General features: G+C 40.1%; 1 protein-coding gene across 1 annotated transcript in view; it reads right to left on the reverse strand.

Annotated features, from left to right (window-relative positions):
• KCNJ5 (potassium inwardly rectifying channel subfamily J member 5) overlaps positions 1-4,345 on the reverse strand; it is a 49,113-nt gene extending 44,768 nt beyond the window's left edge. Inside the window, exons 1-2 of the mRNA XM_003764404.2 lie at positions 4,061-4,345; positions 1,341-1,432 (exon numbers count right to left, since the gene is read on the reverse strand). The gene's annotated coding sequence lies outside the window, so the exon portion shown is untranslated. The remainder of the gene's footprint in view (positions 1-1,340; positions 1,433-4,060) is intronic.
• Between the last annotated feature and the right edge of the window lie 5,896 nt (positions 4,346-10,241).

Consider the following 10,241-nt stretch of genomic DNA (forward strand, 5'->3'; position numbering starts at 1 on the left):
AGAAAAACATAATTAGAAATATAAATTTGCTGCCAAAATGATCCTGTAATACACTCCAAGGCCACATAGACAATTCTCTGTCATTGCTCCCCTCCATCAGCACAGAGAATCCAAAATGATTTCTCATGGGAGAATCTGAAGCCTTTTTCTGATAGACTTTGTAAAGTTTTATGGAATTATGACTGCGGAGTTAGAGAAGGGAGCTGATTCTTTTTCAGAATAGTCTACAGTTCAGAACTATGATTTAGCTTCCTCAGAACACTTAAAACCTATCAACTGAAAAGGGGTAACCCTGACACTTAATGGAGGATAGGATTTTAAGATTTCCTTTGACTTGTCCATAGTATGGTGGAATAAACAATGGATTTGAGGTTTGAATCCTAGCTGAAGCTATAAATGCTTAAAACTGTAACAAGACTTTAGGACATCCTACACACACACACACACACACACGCACACACACACACACACAATTGTATTAAGTAGGTTGTTGTTATTGTTCAGTCTTTATCAGTTGTGTCTGAGTCTCCATTTGGGATTTTCTTGGCAAAGACACTGGAGTGGTTTACCATTTCTTTCCCCAGCTCCTTTTACAGATGAGGAAACTGAGGCACACAGGGTAAACTGAGTTACCCAGGATCACACAGCTAGCAGCTATCTGAGGCTGATTTGAACTCAGCAACATGAGGCTTCCTGGCTCTAGACAGTGTTCTATCCATTGTGCTATTTATCTGTCCTGTTAAATAAGTATTACAGATATTATTATTTCCATTTTACAGATGAGGAATTGAGTGCTCGGAGAGGAGGCGGGGTGCTTTTATCAGTGATCAAATGGAAGTGAGATTGAACCTTGATGTTGACTCACTTTAGGTCAGGCTCTCTTTCCACTATACCACTTGATGCATATGACCTGTTATTGATTAACTTTGGGACTTGGGAAGAATCATAAAGTATGCTAAGTCTCAGTTTCCTCATTTGTAAAATGAGGGACCAATCTAGAACTCTAAGTACACAGCATTATGCAAAACAGGCCATTCACTGATGGACTGTGGAAATGGGATATTGAGGCTTCTTGCTGGTGGAGTAACTGAGAGATCTATGGATGCAGGGTACTACAGGAGGATGTTCTGTCCCGCTCTAGTGCCCTGGATCCATGCTGTAACAATACAGCCTCTGGACTAAACACAAATGGGTCGTGGGGGCCTTTCTACTATGTGGAGTGTGTTTGGCCACCCATTAGCTATTAAAAACATAAAGTTCAGGAAGGCTTTCAGGGAAAGCAGAGGAAATGAAAATTGGCGAATGGGCATTCCCATTGGTCTCCCCTGCTGTTTCATTACCTTCATCACATATAGACTGAAGCAGACATCAGAATCCCCAGACCAGAGTTCATGCCAGGCACAGCAAAAAAATCTGGGGCCAAGGGAAGCATCTGTGGGGACAACAAAGAGATTCAGTCTGATTGATGTGAATGCAGCAGGCAGCTGGGGAATCATGGAGGAGCTGCTGTTTGTGGCTGAGCTGACCTGATGTCTCTGCTGGATTCCATGGGAGGATAGGCTCTGAAGTGCCCAGGATACTCTGGGCAGGATGGGCATAGCACAGATTGAGAGAAAGTTGTCTTGGGAAACCCTGGGGATGTGTGGCTTGGATAGTGCTGACCCACAATGTTCTACCCACAGAAAGGTACAGGAAATCCTCTTCTTTTCTCATAAATTTGACTGACTCTTTGGTTTCTTCTCTTCTAGTGTGGGCACACTGGACCCTCCTGGACCCATCTCTCTAGAAAGGTAGACATAATGCTTCAATACCATCTGGACAGGAACTTGGTAAGAAATACCCTGGTTGGCCTTATTCATAATTCCTAGCAGGTACATACATCTGTTTGTGGATTTATGAGGGTCTGAATTGGGCTTGAATTGGGATATTGAGACTAGGATGGATGATCCCTCTTAAGGGTATGGAGTATTGCTCTGGGGAAGCCCTGTCCTGATATGTTTGTGCACACTATATATGAGCTGACATCTCCAATAATAGCTCCGACATTGTATATTACTGGAGTCTAGTTCTAACCACCCTCTCTGGAACTAACTTTCACACCCTGCCCAGTCCCCCTGACTTTCCCCTCACCACTGAATAGGGTAAATTCTATTACATTACACCTGTAAGTGGAATGATGTCATTCCTTCTTAGAGTGACAGTTTCTCCTTGCTTTTTACCACACACCGGCACACAGTTCCCCCACAAGACACCTTTGTATTATTTTCAAAGTGTGATAACATGGGTCTAGAGCTGTTTTAGAGAATGCAAATATCCTCTACAACTCTCTCTTTTCCGATCCTTTTTCAGCTCTTCAGCCTGTCTTTTTAGGAGCCTATGGATTGAATTCCTTCCAGTTAGTGAACTTTGAGATGGTGCCAGAAAATATGGACTAGATAATGCAGGACCCATATGAAAGGCTAGACCACTCTTCTCTCCCCTTGATGCTTTGACAAGACTTTCATGTATAATTCCCGAGCTTATGCTACTCAATCTGATGTCTAGATAGAAACTTTTGAACATTCAAGGGTAAGGGATGGGATAGATATGGAAAAAAGAACCTGTTCTGTTCCTAAAATCCAGAGGAATTCATGCAGATAAGAGACATGTCTTGTGGAAAGGTATCAGACTTACAGAGCTTACAGACAGAGTTTACAGAGTTTCCCTGTAAAGAGGTAAAAAGATTCACTGTGGTTAAATATATTAATCATAAGATTTAGAGCTGAAAGAGACTTCATGGGTCATCTAATTCAGGAGTTTTTAACTTTATTTGCATTATAGACTCCATTGGCAATTTGCTGAAGTCAATGTACATTTTCTTAGAATGTTTGTTGCCTACATTAATAATGAAAGGAGATATCAAATTTCAGTTAGAGGATAATAAAAATAAAGATGTAAATTTTTTTCTCATCCAATTTTGCTAACCCCCTAAAAAGCTATCCATGGAGTCCAGGTTAGCAACCCTTAAGATTTTAATCCAACCTCCTAATTTTGTAGAGAAAACGGAGACACAAAGAATTAACTTCCCCAGTGTCACACAAGCAGCAAATTGCAAAGCCAGGATTTCAATCCAGATCCATAGTTCTTCCTATTATACAATTATTCCCCTCAGGCCTGGCTTGACAGAGATTCTGACCACAAGATTCATTGAATAATATTATAACATTATAATATTATAATTATAAATATTGTAAGAAGCTGGATAGCCAGCAACCAGAATATATGGCATAGAGAAAAATCGTCAGGAGATAGAGAATCTGGGTTCAAATTCAAACTGCTATTTATAACTCTGTGGCCTTCGGCTTGTCATTTTAACACTTTGGGCCTCACTTTCTGCTTTTATAAAATGAAGGTATTAGACCAGATGACCTTTAAGTTTTCACTACTATGGAATAAAGCTCAGGAAGGGGAAGTCATATTGAAGAAGAGCAGTGTTTACTGCTTGGCAGACTTTGAAAGAGAAAGACTGGATTAATTGAAGATTTTGGGCAAGCAGAACTCTCTCTACATCCTATATATGACACCCCCATCTCTCCCCCCCCCACACACACTTTTGAAGAGGCTGATGCTCTAGCCCATCTAATAGCCAAGGGACTCCTACACATCTCTATTCCCCTCTCCTCTCATTCTTATCTCATCCCCATCCTTGAACCGAGAGCTTCGTTACCGTTGCAAAAGCCTTCCCAATAGTCCTTAGGGTAGTCAGCACTAATCAGGGAAAGACAATAATAATTCCTCAAGCTACAATCCTGAACCACTCACCGGTCCCGGTAGCGAGATTGTCTCCCAGTTTCCTAGCTGAACTTTTAACCCCACCCGGAGCCCTCTCCCAGTCTAATCCCTCCGCAGCAGGTGCCCTTTGGCAGTGCGGCCACCTGCTGAATTTGGCACGCACATCCATCCCCCAGGGACGCCTCCTCCGGCTCTACCTCAAAGGCTCGCTCAGTTCATCCACTCCCCTGATCGCTCCCAGGTTTCCCAGGCTGCTAAATAGAGGACAAAGAAAAAGAAGACAACTTACTTGTGAGAAGGGTGCTTCCTGTGTCCAGCTAACAGCAACTTTGGGGGTAACTGGTCGAGCCAGCGCAGGGACAGTCAAGGATTCCCTCGGGGACTCTCCAATCTGAACCATTACCAGCACACAGATAGCTTCCGTCTCCGGAGCTCAGGATTTCTTAACCTCTTCCTACCTGTGCCTCTCCTTGGCCTGGGGCTATATGGTTGGAAGCTGGATAGTGCCATCCTGTTCTCTCTTTCGCGGGTTCAATCACTCCCCCCTCCAGTCTCTGCTTCTTGGCTAGCTGTCTTTGCCATTCTCTCTCTCTCTCTCTCTCTCTCTCTCTCTCTCTCTCTCTCTCTCTCTCTCTCTCTCTCTCTCTCTCTCTCCTCCCACTCCCCACTCCTGTCTCCCTCTCCCTGCCCCCCCTCCACCTATTTCTCTTTTTCCGGTAAATGAATTTTCTATATAATAAACCTATTTAAAGGGCAAGGAGGGGAGGGAGTTAGAAAGCAAGAGAGCAAGAGAGCTAGAGTAATCCCATGTGATACTGAAACATCATATCTGAATGAAAAGAGAAAAGGTGGGGGAAAGGAGAGAAAACTGTTTCCTCCAGGAGTGAGTAAAAGGTCTGGGAGAAAAACATCTCAGTCTCCTCCTTCCCTCTCCCCCAGCCCCCCTGTTTTTGCCTACAGCTATTCCCCTCTATTCCCTCTCCCTCATTCCTGCCAGATGCTGAAAATGCACACTTTGTATATTTCCCTAGGTGTGCTGGGTTGTCACCTCTGATCTCCAAGACCTTTCTTGTCACTCAAATGTAAAAACAGAGGGAGAAAATGGAAGTGGATGGTGATAGGAGAAAGAAAGGAGAAATTCAGAAATCAGATAGGGGATTATCACAGTGGACTGGAGGATCTTAGTCTTCTTCAATCACCATTTATTAAGCATCAACTATGCATTAGGTACTTGGGATACAAAGGCAGAAAATGAAATAGACCCTACCTTCATGAAACCAACATTACATACATATATATAATATTATAATAATATATATTATATATAATGCCATATATAGACTAGCAAAAATAACTAAGGTATAGTTTAGGGAGTGAAAACATAAGTGGTTAAGAGTTTATTAGTAAAGACTTTGTATAAAAGATAATGTTTTAGTTGTGTCTTGAAAACCGACATAAAATGGAATGGATTTGGAATCAAAGGACATAGATTTGAATCCTACATCTGGATCTTTCTAGCTCTGTGATTTTGGGCAAATCATAACTTTTCTAGGTCTTAGTTTCCTCATTCTTAAAATGAGGGCTCTAAGATTCTGTGGCTGCTAAGGTGCCTCATATTTCTAAATCTATAATTATTGGAAATGGAGTTCAGTTTATGCTCTGTCTGATCTCAAATCCTCTGCCCAGGCTTTCTGAGATGTCCACTGCAGGTCAAGGTATTGTCCCAGTGAGCAAGATTTTCTGGGCTCTTCTTTCCAGGCACCTGGAAACTACTGAAAAACTAAAGGAAAAAATGGAAAATTGTATCTAAATTGAATAGTGAGAAAACAAAGAAGCAACTTTTCCAGAATTCATAAAGTGATCTTTTTTTATTTTTAAACCATCTCTCCTCTCCTTGTCCCTAACTCCCAGGAAATGTGTAAGGGTAAAATGTAAATGTAATCCATCATTATTATTTGTGGTGGAAGTCTTCAGCGAGATTTGATTGAAATCCACTAGGAGATTGAGATATTTCAAAGATATCAAGCACAATTTTAAAAGGCCATCTAACTAGCTGAGCAACAGAAACAAAGCTCAGGCATGTAGGTAGAGTAAAGAATTTTTTATTGCCTCATTTCTCTCTAGCGATTTCCATTTCATGAACTATTCTTCCAATTCCTTTACCACTGCAACTCAATTTTTTCCAGGTTAATTAAAGGCACTTTCCAATAATAGCTGATATTAGTATAGTAATATACCTATTTCATCTCATTTAATATAAAAAAAGACTTTGTAATTTAAATATTATCATCAACACTTTACAAATGGGGAAATTGAGGTTCAGAGTAATTTAGTGACTTGTCTACTGTCATTAAGCTGATGTCTGCAGATGGATGGTGTAGATCTGAAGATTTTTCTAGCCCAATCTAGCCCTTCAATCTCATTAGTATTCAATCTTTCTCTACCAACTGATTCTCCTCCCTGCAATCTAAATACGGTCAGGTCTTCTGTATTCTTAAAAAAAATCACTTGGCCTTAGCCTTCCCTTAAACTAGCATCCTATATCTCTTCTGCATTTCACAGCCAAACTCCTTGAAAAAAGCTGGCTATTCTCTTTGCTTCCACTTCCTCTTCTCTCACTAGATTCTTAACACTTTGCAATCTGGCTTCCAAAGGTTGTCTCCAAAGTTACCAATGTTTCTTACTTTCCAAAGCCATTTGCCTAAAACAGCGCTGACCAAATTTCTCCGTAAGGACTGGTAAGGCAGGACTGGTTCTTTGGAACTAAACTGGGCTTTTCCCATACTTGTCCTGCTTGACCCACCTGCTGACATTTGGCAGCACCATCATCCTCTCCTAAATATTCCCTTCTCTCTGGGGTTTCATGACATTGCTCGTTTTTGTTTCTCCTGCTTTATTTGGCTACTTCTCCTAAGTCTTTTTGGATGATTCTCTTTTGATCATTCATGTCCTGCCCCTTAAATATAAGTGTGTCCTAAAACTATGTTCAGGACCTTTTTTTCTCCTTTAACTATCATGGTGAACTCAACCATTTCTATGGGTTCCACTATCACCTACAGTTTTCCTTTCCACAAGACGAGGTTAAGGGCATGGTCCCTCTGCAATCTGGAAAATCCACATAAAAATTTTGGCCCTCTCTTCAGATCAGAGGAGTCTGAATTTTTGTGGTGTTAAAAGATAAAATAAGTTTATATTATACAACACTATACATGTTTTATGCATTTCTGAGTTTCTAAACTTTTTCTGTATTGTCTGCAGGTCTTCACATGCTGTCTGCAGCTTCTGCAAAATTCCCATAATATTTTCATTTAATTTCTTATGCCAACCCACAATATATCAAAACCACGATATATATACCAGATTCATATATCCAGACTGAGTCTTTCTCCTGAACTCTGGTCATGCATCATCAATTGCCTGTTGGTGTCACACACACACAAAATAATTAAAGTAGAAGTCATTATCTTTGACTCCAAATACACCTCTTCTCTTACTTTCCCTAGTTATTTTTTGGGGGTGGGTTGGAAATCACTTATTTAATCATCTGACACACAACCTCAGAAATATCCTTGATGCATCATTCTTTTTTACCACCATATCCAAGCACTTTGCCAAGCCAGTTCAATCCTACTTTCCTATCATCTCAACAGCAGTTCTTTTTTCTCATTCCACCATTAGCACCCATAGCTCAGGCTCTCATTATCTCTCAAAGGACTTTTGCAATAATCTCCAAATTGTTTCTCTGCCTCTAGAATTTCCTTTGTACAGTTCATCCTCTGAAAGATACTAAATTAATATCCTTAAGGCAAACTTCCGACCATGTCATGACCTTACTCCAAAGGCCCCTGTGGCTCCCTATTATCTTCAGGATAAAATACAAATTTCTATTAAGCATTCAAAATCCTTCACAATCTGGTTCTAGCCTACTTTTTCAGCAGTTTTTCAAGTTTATTACTCATTTGTTGATACAATCCAGTCATATCTGACTCTGTGATCCTGGGGATTATAATGTCCCTGGAGTTTTCTTGGCAAAGATGGTTGAGTGGTTTTCCATTTCCTTCTCCAAGGCAGACAGCATTGTGATGTGCCTAAGGTCACACAGATAATATGTATCTGAGGCTGGATTTGAATCCAGTTCTTTCCTGACTGCAGCATTCTATCTGTTGAGCCACTTAACTGCTTCTATTATACATCATTTGCCTTCATATTCAGTTGTAATCCAGTTAAACTGGCCTTTTTGTTGTATACTCAACATGACATATTATCTCCTACCCTTATGTAGGCTTTTGCCTAAATATTCCTCCATGTTTGGAAAGCACGGTCTCCTCACCTCTACCTCTTCAGATCCATGGCTACCTCTTACAGGAGGCCTTTCTTGATGTGCTCCCCTAACTGTTAATACCTCCCCCAATTGTTAATACCCCCATGAAAGTATATTTATTCTCTGTCTCTCTGTGTGTGTCTCTCTGTCACTCTTTATCTCTCTCTGTCTCTGTCTCTGTCTTTCTCTGTGCGTGTATCTTTGTGAATATTTTTGTGTTCTTTACTCATTTTGGTCATGATCGACATTCCATGATCCCATTTTGGGGTTTTCTTGGCAAAGATACTGAAATGGTTTGCCATTTCCTTCTCCAGTTCATTTTACTGAAGAGGAACTGAGGTAAACAGGATTGAATGACTTGTTCAGAATTACACAGCTAGTAAGTGTCTAAGGCTCAATTTGAATTTATGAAAATGAGTTTTTCTAATCCCAAGTCCAGTGCTCTGTCTACTGTGCCACCTACCTGTCATGCATATATATATAATATACACATATACATTCATACATACATTAAATAAATAAAAATGTGTGTATGATAACATATGGAATCAGCCTGTGGAAATATTGTTGTATTTGCATAGAAACTCCTGGATAATTTGTCATTTTATCTTTGTATGTTCAAGATCAAATGATGCCTGGCACAAAGTAGGCACTTAATAAATGCTTATGTATTGATCGATTGAAGAGTTCTTCCTGGCTCAGTGCAAAATGCTATTGACTATCCCGCACTGCCAACCTCTGTCTCCTGGGAAGAGTAGTAAGTAACAATTTCCATTATTATTAGTGAAAAAGAAAGATGTTTGATATTATTTATATACTCTCTGGTTTTTAAATTCAGCATTGTATAAAGGATAAACAATAGTCCTTGGAGTCAGGAATACTTGGATTAAAATCCTGTCTTGGACACATACTGACAAAGCAACTACAGGCAAGTCAAATAATCTCTGGGTGGCCCCTCAGTTTTCCTAGACTACAAGGTATCAAAATGCTGCCAATTTGCATCTGTAGAGAGAGTCCTCTTTACAGGTGCAATCCCCAGTCCCACCCAACTCCTTCCTCCCAAAAAGATAAGGGGAAAACAAATCAGTTTATAAACAAGAAAGTTATTGATCCCAGAACTTCAGAACTGGAAAAGGCTCTTAGCCATAGTCTCATTTGTTTGCAAAACTGGTTTAAGCAATGGTATCTGCTAATAAGTAATTTTTTAGTCATATTTGACTATTTGAGGTTTTCTTGACAAAGACACTGGAGGAGTTTGCCATTTCCTTCTCTGGCTCATTTTACAGATGAGGAAACTGAGGCAAACTGGGTTAAGTGACTTGCCCAGGATCACACAGTTAAACCGTGTCTGAGGCTAGCTTTGAACTCAGGAAGATGAGTGTCTCCACTCCAGGCCTGTCTCTCCATCTAGTTGCCCAGTAGTAGTAGGAATTGGACAACAGTAGACCTGGATTCAGTTCCCAGAAGACCAGGACTGAAAATGAAATCATTGGTGATTTTAATCCTAGTTTGTAAGAATTTAGGTAAATCGCTTAGCCACACCCACCCAAGGTTTTTGTTTTTCTCATCAGAAGAGGCTGGTTCTAGCTGAGATAACAGCTGGAATACTCTATGGAACAAAGGTGTTAAATACATCCTTTAAAAGCTGAAAATTGATGATGAGAAGCTTAAAAGCAGCTGAGAATTGTGTGTTCTCCCTGATAATTAGAGACCAGGGACTTATCTTACCTTTCTCTTTTACCTGCTTTAATCCTCTTAAGCAAACCATGGATGCATTTCCAGAGCTGCTTTTATTTCTTATGTATGCCCTGGGAACCCAGGCTGCACAACCTATGCCAAGAGATTATCATGATTTTCACACTACTGGAAAGTCTGATGAATAATATCTATAGTATCTAGGTCACAGAGAAAGCAAATTCAGTTTATAAACAAGGAAAAATCATTGATCATAGAACTTCAGACCTGAAAGGCTCAAACGAGGCAATGTTCAAACTTTACAAACATTAAATCCTACATAAATTTAAAGATTTTTTAAATTATGGATTTATTAAGGATGCTACCTAAATGCCTCATTATGATATGAATGTGACCCTGGATTCTTAAGGACCATGGCTTTGGAAGGCAAGATCTGACAGGTCTGACTATTGTA

Source organism: Sarcophilus harrisii, chromosome 3 (genome assembly GCF_902635505.1).
Source record: "Sarcophilus harrisii chromosome 3, mSarHar1.11, whole genome shotgun sequence".
Lineage (NCBI taxonomy): Eukaryota > Metazoa > Chordata > Mammalia > Dasyuromorphia > Dasyuridae > Sarcophilus > Sarcophilus harrisii.